Source organism: Eleutherodactylus coqui, chromosome 6 (assembly GCF_035609145.1).
Source record: "Eleutherodactylus coqui strain aEleCoq1 chromosome 6, aEleCoq1.hap1, whole genome shotgun sequence".
NCBI lineage: Eukaryota > Metazoa > Chordata > Amphibia > Anura > Eleutherodactylidae > Eleutherodactylus > Eleutherodactylus coqui.
Genome location: NC_089842.1, coordinates 101,363,538 through 101,380,272, shown reverse-complemented (window position 1 = coordinate 101,380,272; position 16,735 = coordinate 101,363,538).

Genomic DNA, 16,735 nt, shown 5'->3' with positions numbered 1-16,735 from the left:
GTACCTGTGAGGCGTCTGTTTCTCAAACTAGAGACTCTAATGTGCTTATCTTCTTGCTTAGTTGTGCAACGCGGCCTCCCACTTCTTTTTCTACTCTGGTTAGAGCCTGTTTGTGCTGTCCTCTGAAGGGAGTAGTACACACCGTTGTAGGAAATCTTCAATTTCTTAGCAATTTCTCGCATGGAATAGCCTTCATTTCTAAGAACAAGAATAGACTGTCGAGTTTCAGATGAAAGTTCTCTTTTTCTGGCCATTTTGAGCGTTTAATTGACCCCACAAATGTGATGCTCCAGAAACTCAATCTGCTCACAGGAAGGTCGGTTTTGTAGCTTCTGTAACGAGCTAGACTGTTTTCAGATGTGTGAACATGATTGCACAAGGGTTTTCTAATCATCAATTAGCCTTCTGAGCCAATGAGCAAACACATTGTACCATTAGAACACTGGAGTGATAGTTGCTGGAAATGGGCCTCTATACACCTTTGTAGATATTGCACCAAAAACCAGACATTTGCAGCTAGAATAGTCATTTACCACATTAGCAATGTATAGAGTGCATTTGTTTAAAGTTAGGACTAGTTTAAAGTTATCTTCATTGAAAAGTACAGGGCTTTTCCTTCAAAAATAAGGACATTTCAATGTGACCCCAAACTTTTGAACGGTAGTGTATATGTATCTACTAGAGATGAGCGAGCATACTCGCTAAGGACAATTGCTCTATCGAGCATTGTCCTTAGCGAGTACCTGCCCGCTCGGAAGAAAAGGTTTGGCTGCCGGCGCTGGTGAGCGGTGAGTTGCGGCAGTGAGCAGAGGGGAGCGGGGGGGAGAGAGGGAAAGAAAGATCTCCCCTCCGTTCCTCCTCGCTCTCTCCCGCCGCTCCCCGCCCGCCGCCGGCAGCCGAACCTTTTCTTCCGAGCGGGCAGGTACTCGCTAAGGGCAATGCTCGATCGAGTAATTGCCCTTAGCGAGTATGCTCGCTCATCTCTAGTATCTACTTAATGAAATGCAGCTATACTAAGGGCTTCAACCCACTAGCAATAGGTTTTCTGGCGATGCGAGAGTGAGAGAAAATGCATAATTATGAAACTAATGATTTTCAATGGTTTCATACTCATTTGCGATGTGTGCACTCAAGGCTTGCAGCGTTAAGAAAAACCTGCGCTATCCCCCATTGTTTGCAATGGGGCCAGCGGCAGTAGCACTGGCCCCATTGAAAACATAGGGAGTACATCGGGCACCCCTGAGACAGCTGTGACAGCTATGGCAGGGGATTCCTTCATCCTCTCGGGGATTTGCGGGGATGAAGGAATCCTCTGCTACAGCTCTCACAGCGATGCTATTCCATTGCTTTCAATGGGTCCAACACTGCTGTTGCCCCATTGAAAGCAATGGGTTGCAGGCAACTCCTGCAGTGATGATTTTCAGAGAAGAGCTTGAAATATAAGTCCTTCCCTGAAAATCATGCCTAGCTGTAAAAAAATTAAAAAAAAAAAAAAAAAAAATGTACTCCCCTAGAAGAGCCGTCCGACTTTCACAGCTAAATATTCCATGTGAATTCCACCTAAAAAAAAAAAAAATCCACGGCTTTCTGCCCTGGTTTGTGCTGCAGATCTGTACGTGGAATTTGATCTGTCAATGGGCAAAGACTACAGGTGGTATTCCAATGTTGAAAATCGCATTTCCACATCAAGAATTGACATGTCACTTCTTGACGCGCAATGTGAATTCTGCCATGTGCACATACTCTTAGGGCATTTTTCTACAGTGATATCCACCATGTGAACATATCTTAGATCTGCCACAGTCAATGAGGAAAATCCATGTGCAATTTTCTAGCGCAGAATCCACATTGAGAAATTCCATATCACTTCTTTTTCTCCCACATGTCCACATGCAGAAAAAATCTGCACCGTATGCACGACAGCACGTCTTCCCATTAAAATGAATGAGAGAATTCAGATGCTTATTTGATGTGGAATTCCATGTCAAATCTGCAGTGAAAAGTGCCATATGAATATATGGCACACAGTCTTGATCGCCACTTATGCCACCTCTACAGTGATAGTGTCCTCCTATGTGCCCCCCACTGTGATAGTGTCCTCCCACAACTCCTGTGGGATGAGGACATCTTCATTTCCTGCACTGTAGAAAAGTCTGCAAGAAACTCTCCGGACAATGCACCCTGAAGTCAGACTCTTCCTACTTATCGGACTGATCACATGCTCATGATTTTATCAAAGGTCCTTCAAACTTTTTCTACTCTAATGCAACAATCAGCTAATTGCCTCCTTTGACTGTAGGCTGGTTTGGCACCCCTCATTGCACCCAGGTCACATGCCCCACTCTCCTGCCTTTCCTAGCTTCAATCTCTTTTTTTCTTTTTTACAGGGAACTATCCTTATAACAAATTATGATTAAAGCAGAAAGGCTAGTCTAGTTATTGTCATACATGGAATACCCCTGACCCCAGCTTTTCGCTCAACCCACTATGCACAGTGATTTCTATGGAAGACAGAGGTGCATAAATTGCCAGATTGTACAGTCTCCTCTCATCTGGATGGATGAAAAACAATAGGATCAATTATGGATAAAGAAGAGAAGATTGCTTATGAATCAATAAGAGATACTTAAACCACAAATAATCCCTAGATCACTGGTCTGTAACCTGTGGCTCTCTAGCTGTTAGGAAGCTACAATACATTCTTCAGCGTGTCCTGACAACCTGCAATAGTTTTGGCAGTTCTGCTATTATATAAATCATCCAGGAAGCTCAGGATGAATAGTATTATAGTCTCATCTGAAAAGAATGAACAAAAATATGGCAGAACTAAAGCATGTGATTATCATCAGCAAGCAAAGGCCACAGTTCCCTCTAAGAGAGGTTGACACAACTTGCAAACCAGGTACAGACCATTTCATTTCTTATAATTCTGCTCTAAAATATAAAAAATGTAGTGCCACCCCTAATCTCCCAGTCTCTCACTATCTCATATCATTAATATCATTCTGGCTGGAATTATGCTATTAAATTTCAAATGAAACACTGAGAAGCAATAGAGCGACATCATCGGAAAGCTCATATAAATATTGATTATGTGTTTAGCTTTTATTGCTGGAAAAGGCCAGTTAAAGCACATTGAACCAGACATCGTAAAATGACTGCTCAGCCACTCGGAACTTGACTAATTCCTGGTGGCATGAATATCATCATGTTAATAACTTCGGTGCTCGGTTTGAAAAACAAGCACATTTCGGCAAAAGACAGGCGAGATCTATCACACTTTAGTGAAGCCAATCCAGGGCTCCTATGCGCTTAGCCTACATCTAAGCTCTCTAAATCTTCCAGATGGTAGTCACAGTACCTCGTAATGCTGGCCCATTAACTTTTTAGAAGTGGAATCCATATTTCCAGTCGTTCCAATGGCATTCCATTGCTTGTTTAATTAAGGGGATATTAGGTTGAAACACCTTTTGGGGTGCATTCATTGTTTGTGTTATCCCATTAGGCAAGAACTTTACATATAAAGGCAGCTTTCTTTCATTTTAGGGGCGAGTAAGTTCAACAACAGTTGATGCATTAACAGCTGGGTTTATATTTTTAAGCAATACTATGGGACTCAAGAGATGTTAGTTTTGTCAGGGTTTTTTTACCTCAACTGGACACAATTTATGGAAAAATTGTGGAATGCAACATTTCTCAATCTAGCTTGCAGAGACTGTTGGTGGAACAAAAATGCCACTAAACACAAAATTTAACCCATAAGAAAAAGATCAGCGTTGTTAGCATTTTCCCTATGGTTAGAGGTGTAATTTGGTGCTCCTGGGTCCCAATGGAAAATCTGTATTAGGTCCTCCAGCAACTATGTGTAATGAAAATTGTGATGTTGTTCTCTATCTCAGATGGGCCTGGCTGCTACTGCTGCTTCTGCAATCGCTAAAAGAGTTCAAGAGGGGCCTGGATGCCTTTCTTGAGTGTAACAATATCACATGTTATAGTCACTGATTACTTCAGAAGGATTGGTGATCCATGGATTATTCCGATTGCCAGATTTGAAGTCAAGAATAATTCTTTCCCCAAGATAAGGAACATTGGCTTCTAACTCATGGGGTCTTCCTCTGAATCAATAATGCTGGATAAAAGGCTAAACCTGATGGACATATGTCTATCTTCAGCCATACATTCTATTTTACTATGTTCACTACCTGGTTGGTTGTGTATTGATGCGTACAACACCAGGCCAAGGTATTACTACCTTGCTGCACATGTATTGCTGTTCATTTCTAACAGCAACTCTGCTCAGGGGTCTTAATTAGGGGCTTGTTAGGGAGCCACTCATTATTTAGAAGTGATTATGGGCCAAAGCTTGGTCGAAATTGCTTTGCATGGTTGATAGCTGGACCTGATGGATACTTTGAGGTGATGTTACATCGTAACTGAAAAGTAACAATGTCATCTTCCCTGATTAATGTTTCCAACTTGGGAAACAAAATCGCAAGCAATGTCAAGTGAAGTTTGCATGACTAGTCTCAAGTTTTGCTTCAAATGGTATCGCACTCCTCCAAAGCAAGATGCTCAGTGAAAAGGCTGCTTCAACCCACGAAGATCCGTAGAAATATCCACAGTGGGCCCAGTCTAAACTCACCTTTTTTTTAGTTTTAAGACATGATGTTCTTGAGTTGATCCAGGGATTTATCCTGATTGCAAGCTTTGGAGTTGGGAAGGAATATTTTCCCCAAAACAAGGAAAATTGGCTTCAACCTTATGTTTCATTTTTTTGCCTTCCTCTGGATCAACATTGCAGGATAATAATAGGCCGAACTGAGCATATGTATGTCTTTTTTCAGCTTTACATATGTTATCGGACCACACCGGTACCAATCTGATGACCTCATTGCCAGGTGCCAAATTGGTAGATATGGAAGCCCGTGATGAGAAGATTGCTAGCAGTATCTATTAATAAGGCAAAGAACTTCATGTTATAGCAAGACGCTTCTCATGAGAACCCACAGAGAATTCTGTTTTAATTGAAGACATTGGTAGTTTTTATACAGAAAAAAAGTGTTATCATACAAAGGTTACTATTACAAAGGTTACAAAGATCATAAGTAGAGATGAGCGAGCATACTCGCTAAGGCAAACTACTCGAGCGAGTAGTGCCTTATGCGAGTACCTGCCCACTCGTCTCTAAAGATTCGGGTGCCGGCGAAGGGGGGGGGGAGCGATGGGGGAGAGCGGGGAGGAACAGGGGTGAGATCTCTCTCTCACTCTCTCCCCCCGCTTCTCCCTGCTCACTCCCGCAACTCACCGCTCTCCCCCGCCGGCACCCAAATCTTTAGAGATGAACAGGCAGGTACTCGCATAAGGCACTACTCGCTCAAGTAGTTTGCCTTAGCAAATACGCTCGCTCATCTCTAATCATAAGACTTATTGACATCTACAAAACAGCCTCAAAGCTCTTAAGGCTCATATAGACAAGGGAATGGCTACAATCAGGGACTTGGTATCTCGTTGTACTTTATTTCTGTTGACTAACTATGTCTTTATGTTAACATATTAGTATTGCTAGTCTTCCTATTGACCCCTCTAATCCTTTAATCCTTGCTACCGGCACTACAAAGCATAGGTTTTAGTCTTCTATATAAGGGCCAATAGTCCAATCAGATAAGAAATACATACACTTATTGCATTCTGAAACATAACAATTTATGTGCTGTGACACATACTATGTGACCATATAGCTACAGTTCAATCTCTGGTGTTTGGAGGTCCGGACATATGTTAAAGGGCCTAACTGCAGGTTTACTCTAATGAGGAGTGTAAATGTTAAACATGAGATCTTTGGAAGTAACACAAAGTAGTATGGACAACACCAAAACAATGGAAGACTCTATGCTTCAGACCTACAACCATCAGTGCAGTGTGGTAGATATGTACAGCTATGATGATGATGTAGGAGAACATCTGAGGTTGGTCATTATTTTTTATTATTGAAGGCATCATAAGTGCTGATGTTAATTCATCATGTAAAAGCCACTGGAAAATGTCTGAATGGAAAAAAATGTTCTACACCAAGATAAAAACCCAAATCAAATTCTGCAACAATCAGGATGTACAGGTAGTCCCCGACTTGCGAACAGGTTCCGTTCCGGGAGCCTGTTCGCAAGTCCGTTTTGTTCGCAAGTCGAACAAATGGTTGTATGGAGGGGATCGCGGGTGGACCCCGCTCCATACAACGTCGGGTGCAGGCTGTTCTTACAGCGGGCACCCGGCGGCAGCAGTTCCGACGAGCCGTGGCGCTTGTCGGAACTGTTAACACTTTAAATACCGCTCTGACAGCGGTATTTAAAGTGTTAACAGTTCTGACGAGCGGCGCGGCTCGTCGGAACTGCTGCCGCCGGGTGCCCGCTGTAAGAAACAGCCTGCACCCGACGTTCAGGGGGCCCGTACAGCGTCCCATGATGAGATCGCGGGACGCTGTGTGGTTGCTAGGCAGCTGGGGACCTCCTGAAAGGCCCCAGGGCTGCCTATGCAGAGTGCCTATCAAGCGCACGGCTTGCTAGGCGCTCTGCATAGACAGCCCTAGGGCCTTTCAGAAGGCCCCCGGCTGCCCAGCAACCGCGATGTGACCGGACAGGCTTCTATCAGGCTTGATAGAAGCCTCTCTGGTCCCTGCACAGTATGATGCAATGCCATAGCATAACATCATACTGTGCTGTACAGATAGTTCGTATCTAGCGAAATTCGTAAGTCGAATGTTCGCAAGTCGGGGACTATCTGTACTTATTAAACCAAGAAGCTGCTGCTGTCCTCAGAGCAATGCTCCAGCCACCACATAGACCAAACCTCAACATCACTGAATGTGTAATCATAAAAAAGCACAAAACTATCGCAACTTCTAAGACTGAACCTTCAGTATTGAAAAAAGCAGGGAAAACATCCCTGCAGAATTCTTTTAAAAAACGACGGTGAGTCTTCCGAGAGCACAGTTGATCAAAAATTCAACAAATTCAATCAAAAACAAGTCACCAATTCCAGATATTCTTCTGCATCCTCGTATTAGAACTGACCCACCACCAGCTTGGAATGATGGTTAGGGACATGGTCAGAAGTTTTCATCGAGCCTGTGCTCGCTGAGCCAATTACAGTCATTCAGTGATGTCATTCACTAAATGGCTGTGAATGATTGAGCGCCGGCTATGATTGGCTGGCGCTCGATGCAATCACAGTGCTCACTTGCTGAAGCCGGGGGAATTCAAAGCCCCGTTTACCAGAGAGAGAATCCTGCCGCTAGCACTAGGGAGATTATCATGGGGGACACAGACGCCGGCTGCGAGGTGAGTATTGCTTTATTGTTTTTTTTTCGCCAAGGGCTTATTTTTGGAGTGGGGGGCTAATATTTCAAGCCCCCTTCCGCCCTCTGAAATCAGGGTAGGGCTTATTATTGGGGTAGATGTTATTTTCGGGAAACACGGTAGTATGTAAGCCCGTTGGAGCAGGCTGCTTACCGCTACTGTTTCCATCAACTGATTACTACATGTAACTCTAGTTTTGTTTATGTTTCCCCTGTCTTGTAAGTCTTACTTGAGCATTACAATATTACATGTTATAATCACTGATTACTTCAGAAGGGTCGGTGATCCAGGGATTATTCTGATTGCCGGATTGGAGTCAGAAAGCCCCTTAAATGAGGAAAATTGGCTTCTACCACATGGGCTGTTTTTTTTTTCTCTGGATCAACATTTGCGGATAATAGGCTGAATTAGATGGACATATGTCTTATTTTGGCCTAACATACTATATTACTATGTTACTTGTCTAACGCTTTGACACTAAAGTGCATACATGTGCAGCATCCGAGGAGTGGGCCCCAGCCTAGGTGATGGCGGGGTAGAGTTTAGGCCTTCTCATGGTGGCTCTACCATAACGTCCCAGGGGCCAAGGGCAGGCTATTAAATAGGAAAACCCAACAGTGGTTTACCTGTAGTCCTTTTGTCATGGGTGACGCCACCGTTCTGTTCTCTGCGGTGAATTCTTGATGATGGAATAAAGAGTGCACACACACAGAATTGAGTTTTAAAGGCAGAACTGGGAAGGTTGGTAAAGCCATTTACTTGTTACATAACTTGCAAAACATAGAAGAGTCCTGAACAACTTTACATCCACTGGTAAAAGACACGGGTGCAGGAGAGCATGTGGTGTGACAGGGAGGAAACACAGGAGGCCAAAGGGATTCTCACAGGCCAAGTTATCTGTGGCTCTCTGTTCCGGACACACTTCCACCTCCACTCGCCAACTCTTTACTGGTACACAGTCATGGTTTAGGGATTGCACTCAGCGCTACACAGTGGATTCACACGGTCTAGCGGTTCCTTTTGATGTTGTACATAGGGACCTGATAAGCTAGGCCCTTGACACAGCATCCTCTCAGCCTCTTCCATCTTCTTGGCTCACAGGCTAACTTTGTGGAGCAGATGTAGGAGCCAAGTAAACTCCATAGATGGCAGGTGCTAGCTGTCACTCACCCACAACAGCCATGTTCAGTGCTCACACGGATCCCATCTCCAAACCCTTTAAATGCCCTGATCGTAATTCTGAGGTCCCAAATAGCCCACCCCAACCAGCAATGAGGTCATGAGGTGTCGTTCGGTTGTCTGAAGGACTGCCGTGTATTTCTGTCTACTACTGTGACCTGTCTTAATAGAATGCCAGCAGAAATACCATATACTGCAATACAGAAATATTACAGTATATGATGTAAGTAATCAGTCGGTCGCAAGATCAAGTCCCCTATGGGGAGTTAGTAAAAAGGTAGAAGTGAGTGAAAAAATTTTTATTATTGTAAAAAAATAAAGGATGTTAAATGTTAAGAAAAACTATTTCCATTTTTTAATAAAAAAAATTAAAAACAAAGAAACATATTTGGTATTGCCGCGTCCATATAAGTCTGATCTATGCATTATTTATCTTGCATGGTGAATGTCAGTAGAAAAAAAAAATTACAATGTCAGAACTGCGCTTTTTTTGGTCACCCGGTCCCCAAGAATAAATGTAATAAAAACCAATTAAAAAATCGTATGTACTCCAAAATTATAATAATAGATACCACAGGTCATCCTGCAAAAAACGTGCCCTCACACAACCCCATCAATGGAAAGATAAAAAGGTTATACCAATCAGAAGATTGCGGGAGAAAATAGTTTACAAAATGTTTTTATTTTTTAAAAGTAGTACAGTAAAAAGCAACTAAATAAATTTGGTATCATATTAATCATGTTTACCTACAGAAGAAAGTTAGCATGTCATTTTTGCTGCAGTTGGTATGGTGTAAAAACGACACCTCTCCCCAAAAGATGGTGAATAGAGATGAGCGAACGTACTCGTTAAGGGCGATTTTGCAATCGAACATCGCTATTTTCGAGTACCTGGCTACTCGGGTGAAAAGATTCGGGGGGCACCAGGGGCGGGGGGCGGTGTGGTAGAGCGGGAGGTAGCAGTGGGGAACAAGGAGGAGCTCTCTCTCTCCCCCCCCCCCCCCAGTCCACTCTGCAACCCCCCGCTCACCCCCGGCGCCCCCCGAATCTTTTCACCCGAGTAGTCAGGTACTCGAAAATAGCGATGCTCGATTGCGAAATCGCCCTTAAGGAGTACGTTCGCTCATCTCTAATGGTGAAATATTGCGCTTTTAACAATTCATTACAATTAGAAGTTTTGTTAAGTTATAGTTAATAGTACTAATGAAAAATAGAACTTGTATCACAAAAAACAAGCCCTCAGACAGTTATGTTGACGGAAAAATAAGAGTTAGTAATTTTTTTAAAAGTGGAGAGGAAAAAAACAAAAAAAATTGAAAAAAGGACCCTGTCATTAAGGGGTTAAACTTGAGATGTTTATAGCCTAGAAGTATTAATGAAAAGCTGTAAGTAATGTGAGAGAAGATAAAGTGTAATACGTATTGGGGGAGTTTCTGAGGTAGTAAATGTAAATTCATAGCTAAGTTGTCATGTTGAATGAATATGGATGAGCAGATGTGCCTGTATTTCAGGTTTTGTTCATTATATATGAGAACCTGTCAGTAGACATAGATGACAATAAACGACTCGTTAATATTATTTGCTAATATTAATTTTCAAAGCTGCTTCAGGAGAGTTGTTGTTGGGTATCCAATGGAGATGTCCATGGACAGGGAGAGGGCAGGGTATAGACTGTTTCCTATATGTTTGTTCCCTTCCTAGTGGGGGTCTGTGTGTTCGATCATCCATTGCTGGGCCTGGGTTGTTACATAATAAAGGGCATCTAAGGTCCAGCAAAAGACGAACTCATTTGGAGCTGACTTTGAATACAGTAATTCCCACATAAATAAGATGTAACTTAACGAACCTGGACTCTGACTGAAATGAATAACAGGGCTCCTGTAGCACGCCACACCAGAATGGGGGGTGTTTGTGGTTTTTGCAGACGATGCAAGCGGTAGTCTTAGGCCAGAAACTCGTTCACGGTGGCTTCCGTCCACGCTTTCTTCAAACGGCAGCTACTAGCAGTTAGCAAAAACTACCACTACTTGTAGTCGAGTAGGGATGATGATGTGAGGATGATCCACATGATGCCAGTCCATAGCAAGGCCTGAGCGAGGGGCAACCAGGTAGTCGCAATCTGATCCGGATCACGCTACGAACAATGTTTTTAGGGAATGAATTGTTTGGGGTTGTAGACCCTTGCCCTGGAGGGTGATGTAGTACTCGATGCGGTGCAGGTGGTCTTAGGTGAGCAGGGGGTTGGACCGGATGACCCTGGAGGTCCCTTCCAACTCTACCATTCTATGATTCTCGGAAACTCCAGGAGTCAGGGTAACGGTTAAAACAATGTAATTAACTTTTATTCAGAGTTCTCTTTAGGCAGTTGTGTGGAATAGATGTCTTTTGTGAAGGTTGAGGATTGGAGAATTTCTTCTTTTTTTTTCATAACTTCAGTCTCTTATGCCCCTTTTAACAACTCTTTCTCTAACTTTCTTCTATAATCTTCTTTTTCTATCCTTCTTTATTTATATGCATGATCCCTTTTCTTACGTCTATCTTTTCTTAATGTAATCTTCTTTCCAAATCTTTCTTACCTAATCTGCTTTCTATATCTTTTTTGCTATTTTAATCTTTTCTGGTACTAAACTACACCTTTCCTTCTCACAGCACTATAAACTCCTCTATCTCCCTGCTGCTCTTACTTGATCCTCCCTCTCTCCGCGCCAACTACCAACTCCCTACTGACCTTCAACTGCTATCCCGTGCAGGACTTTCCCTTTTCTCCATTCCACCACAGGCCTCTTCTCACTGTCACCCCCACTGTCTGCCAGCCAATCCCACAACTGTTGCCATCCTGGAAAGAACGACCAATGGGGACCAGGAAGGCAGACAGCCAATGGGGAAATGAAGTGGTTGTCAGCCAGATTCTAACCTTTTTTTCCAGTCACCAAAATTCTTACATTATAACTACATATTTAAAGCTACATACACACATAAAAATGTAACTACATAAAATCTTATGTAGCGCTCACTCCGGCCCACTGCACTCCCATCTCCCATGTACTATTTCTAATATTGGTGTCTTCTTGTGTGGAAAAGGGACATAGGGGTCTCCTCAGACACCAGGGTCTGGGTGTGAATGATACCTGTAGACCACCTATAGCTATGCCCCTAACTATAAATAAATGATAGACATTGTATGTGAGAAACCTGATTGAGAGGTGCCTATAACTTATCTCAGGTTTTTCTTGTGGCATAATATGGTAGAACATGCACAGATAAAGACATTTTTGGTTATTCAAAAAATACCAGTGCCATAATTTTCCAATATACCGTAACATCCCTATATTTCTTTCCGGACATTTCTGAATAAGAGTCTGCATCCCTGAAATGTGTTATTTGTGCTGGCTATCATTTAAATAATAAAGAAGAAATTGGATTAATCCCTTTGTTTTTATTTGCTTTACATTATAAGGGTTACGGCTCCAGTTCATCCTTTTTCTCCTTTTTACAATTAAGCATTCCTATGCCCGTTACCTATGGTGGCAGTATTTGGACTGGCAGCACCCTGCTAATTATTCTACAAACAACTATTTAGAATATTGGGATCACATCCTTAATAGGAGTCCACCCTTCTCTTCTCTTGGATACTTTTTCTATAAGAACTCAAAAATGTAAGGTATAAGCTGAAAAAAAGTTTAGTATTTCACTTTACTTTGAATTACTTAACTATTTAGTGGTATAACAATTGTTTCTGAGAACCGCTTGACATCTGTGATGTATGGAGTCTACCAACTTCTGGCACCTCTGAACAGATATTCAAGTCCAGGAAGATTGTACTACATTCTAGAGTTATGCTGTAATTCTTTTGTTTTTGCCTCATAAATCACATTTTTTATGTCACCCTACAAGTTCTCTATGGGATTGATGTCAGAGGATTGGGCTGTCCACTCCATTACCTCAGTTCTGTTTGTCTGTAACCAAGATGTTCTACGCTTACTGGTGTGTTTTTGGTCATTTTCGTGTTGAAACACCCATTTTAAGGGCATTTCTTCTTTGACATTGGGCAACATGATCTCCTCAAGAATTTTGATACATTCCAACTGATCTATGATCTCATGTATGTGATAAATAGGCCCATCACTATGGTGTGAGAAACATCCCCATATCATGATTTTTGCACCACCATGCTTTGATCTTTCTTGGGGTGATCATTAGCTGAGTCTTTGTCATTTGGCTATTTTTTGATCGATTCAAGCAGGAGTTCCCAGCCTTCTTTCGTGTCTTTCAGGTTTGGGTTGCCTATAATTTGCTACACTTCGTATGTTTTTTTCCTCTCCATTTAACTTTTTAATCAAAGTATGTCATTCATCAGAGCTTTGTCTGGAATGATCCATTTTTAAAAGTATTTCAGAAGGAAATGCACTATAAGACCTCATTCAGACTAGTGTTTTTACGCAGCTTTTGAAGCTGCATTGAAAAATCACAACCATGTGAAGCATTGGATTCCAATGCATACATTCACATGAGTAATTTTTGGTCACGTAAAAAAATTGCGGTTTTTAAAACCAAAAACTGTGACTATTTTAGATCACTGATTTTTCTCGCTGTGTGAAAAAATAGGTCTTGACCTATCTTTTGATGAAAAACACAGGAAGCTCCCATAGGAGAAAGAAAGGGAGGGGAAGGGAATTTACCTGCATCTGGCGCTCGGAAAAGAAGACAGCTCCCGCTGTTTAAGCTATTTCAGCTATTAAAAGTAATTCCAAGGATTTCTGACGACCATAGAATTTCCACGCTGCTGCGTATTTTTCCCGTGACACACCTGTGTGAATTTCTACCAAAAATAGTGATTTATCAGATTAGTGATCTTAGTCTGCTATTTTTTTTAAACTACTGTATGTTTTAAGCTTGAAGCCAAGCTTAAAACATCCACCAGAATATTGCAGTTAGCACCTCACCTTAACACCTTATTCACACGACCGTATATATGCCGCCGTATATATGCCATCTAAAGCATTGGATTTCAACGTATTCACTCAGATGACCAATTTTTGGCTGTGTAGAAAAATTGTGTTGGGAAAAATATCTTTTGCCGAGATATGCTGGAAGCTCCGATAAACTTCTATGGAAGCAGGAAAAAAAAGAGAGGGTGTTATCCATTGGCCAATGCTGGGAAAAGAAAAAAGCTTGCTCTATTTAAGCATTAGCAGTCATTTCAAGGATCTCTGTCGATCAATGGATTTCTGCACTCCAGTGTATTTTTTTGCTGATACGCAGCAACCGCCCATGTGAACAACAGAAAATACACACCTAAAGTTCGGGTCCCGATCATGGTTATTCTTCATTCATAATAATAATAATCTTTATTTATATAGCGCCAACATATTACACAGCGCTTACAAAACAGGGGAGAACAGATACAAAAAACAAAGATACAAAAACCACAGTTAAATGAAGTAATCGATTGATGGAGACAGTAGGGGGGGAAGGTCCTGGTCCAACGAGCTTACATACTACAGATAATGGGGTGATACAGAAGGTAAAGGGGCTGGAGATGTGCACGGTATGGCGAGGTGGAGAGTGTGGGATAATATACAACGTTTAGACTTAAAGGGGTTGTCCCGCGGCAGCAAGTGGGTCTATACACTTCTGTATGGCCATAATAATGCACTTTGTAATATACATTGTGCATTAATTATGAGCCATACAGAAGTTATAAAAAGTTTTTTACTTACCTGCTCCGTTGCTAGCGTCCTCGTTCCCATGGAGCCGACTAATTTTCGCCCTCCGATGGCCAAATTAGCCGCGCTTGCGCAGTCCGGGTCTTCTGCAGTCTTCTATGGAGCCGCTCGTGCAGAATGCAGGCTCCGTGTAGCTCCGCCCCGTCACGTGCCGATTCCAGCCAATCAGGAGGCTGGAATCGGCAATGGACCGCACAGAAGAGCTGCGGTCCACGGAAACAGAGGATCCCGGCGGCCATCTTCAGCGGTAAGTATTGAAGTCACCGGAGCGCGGGGATTAAGGTAAGCGCTCCGGTAAGCTTTCTTTACCTCCCTGCATCGGGGTTGTCTCGCGCCGACCGGGGGGGGGGGTTGAAAAAAACAACCCGTTTCGGCGCGGGACAACCCCTTTAAGCCGTGTGGTGGCTGCATTGGTATAACTACAGGGGGCGGTTGATTGCGGCTAGCAGGGATTGCAGTCAGTAGGACAGAGAGCATGTTATCAGGCGGAGTACAGAGGGGTTTAGTTTAGGGGGTATGGTTTGCCTCCCTGAAGAGGTGCGTTTTTAGAGCACACCCGAAGTTTTGTGTGTTAGGGATTGCCCGGATAGTTTTGGTTAGTGCATTCCAGAGGACTGGTGCTGCTCTGGAGAAGTCTTGGAGGTAGGAATGAGAGGTTCGAATTAAAGGGGTGGAGCGGAGTGCACGAGCTGGGTGGTGGATTGACATGAGGGAGGCAATGTAGGACGGCGCGGTGCTATGGAGAGTTTTATGGATGGAGGTAGTGAGTTTAAATTGAATTCTGTATTTGACGGGCAGCCAGTGTAGTACCTGGCACAGGGCAGAGGTGTCCGACTAGCCACTGGACAGGAAGATGAGCCTGGCTGCCACATTCAGCATGGATTGGAGAGGGAAGAGTCTGGCGCAGGGAGGCGGATCGGCAGTGAGTTGCAATAATCGAGCCGAGAGTGCAAGAGGGCAACAGTGAGCTTTTTTAGCGTGTCCACAGTGATAAAGAGGTGGGTTCTTGTGATGTTTTTTTTTTTTTTTTAAACTCGTTTTATTGAAAATTAAGTAGCATAACAAACATACAGTCATAGACAGGTGCAGCACATAAATAGTACATAACCTTGTATAGTTAGATTGGTAGGGAGGTTCAGTCACCCTGATACATCAAAAATAACGATTTAATGCTTTCAAGTCAGATCAGATAAGCAGACCAAATCCCAGAGGCCACAGGTCCCGCTCCAGAACATGTATCCACTAGTGAGCACGTCTGAGCTCCAGAATAGATGAAGTCATGAATTGTGGTGAATATAACGTGAGGGGGGATTCACACCACAGACCCCACACTTTATCAAATTTCTCAGGACACTTACGTCCCTTGTAGACTATATAATTATATGGCACCACCGAATTAACCAGCTTTCTCCACATTGAGAGTGAGGGGTTCTTATGATCCGTCCACCGCAATGCAATCATTTTTCTAGCAAGGAACAAAGATTCCCGCAGAAAAATCTTTTTATGGTGTTGCCAGCTTTCTTCATCTAATATTCCAAATAGGCAAATCTCACGGCTCGGTGGAACAGGGACTTCCACAAGTTCAGAGAGGAAACCTGTGACCTCCCCCCAGAAACTTTCAATAACAGGACACTCCAACATCATATGCCAAAAATCGGAATATTCGCAGGAACACCTAATGCAGTTTGTAGACTGTATTCTGCCCATTTTGTACAATCTTGCTCGAGTGAGATAGCACTGATACACTATATACAGCTGGATCATTTTATTATTGGCTGCTGGGGATACATATAGAGGAGATTCCAAAAGCTCTTGGAATGTATCGTCTGTTAGAGTCGGTATCAATGTCCTCCACTTTACTAGGGCAGAGGGTATATCTTGAGAGGCTCGTATTGAGATAAAGTGGGAGTACAATGCCGATATGAGTCCCTGAGGGCCCTGGGAACAAAAGATGCCTATCAAGGGGTAATGAGAGATAGCAAGTCTGGGCGATGGGAACTGCGCCAGCAAAGCGTGTCTGATCTGGAGAAATCTATAGAAATGGGAGCTGGGTAGCTCGTATTTGTTCTGTATTTGCTCAAATGAAGACAGGGTGTTCTGTGGATAGAGGTCTGCCAGGGTCCGGATGCCATATTGTTCCCAAACCTGGGCATCTTCCAATCGGAACACTTCCAGAAGCCCAGGATTACGCCAAAGGGGAGTGTCAGCTATTATGTCCATGAACTGGCTAATTGACTTGGCCTGCTGCCAGACCTGAGAGGCTAACCTATGAATTGGTAATATTTTGCCTGTTAGAATAGAAGGAGATTCCAGCAAGGGCCACAATCTAGGGATTTTTAGGTAATGTGCTAGATGCGCCTCAGAGTTGGGGAGAGGGTCATCACTCAGCCAGCTTCTCAAGTGAATTAGCTGACTGGCCACATAGTAGAGGAATAGATCTGGCAGGGCAGCACCCGCATCTTGGTTCGGCCTTTGAAG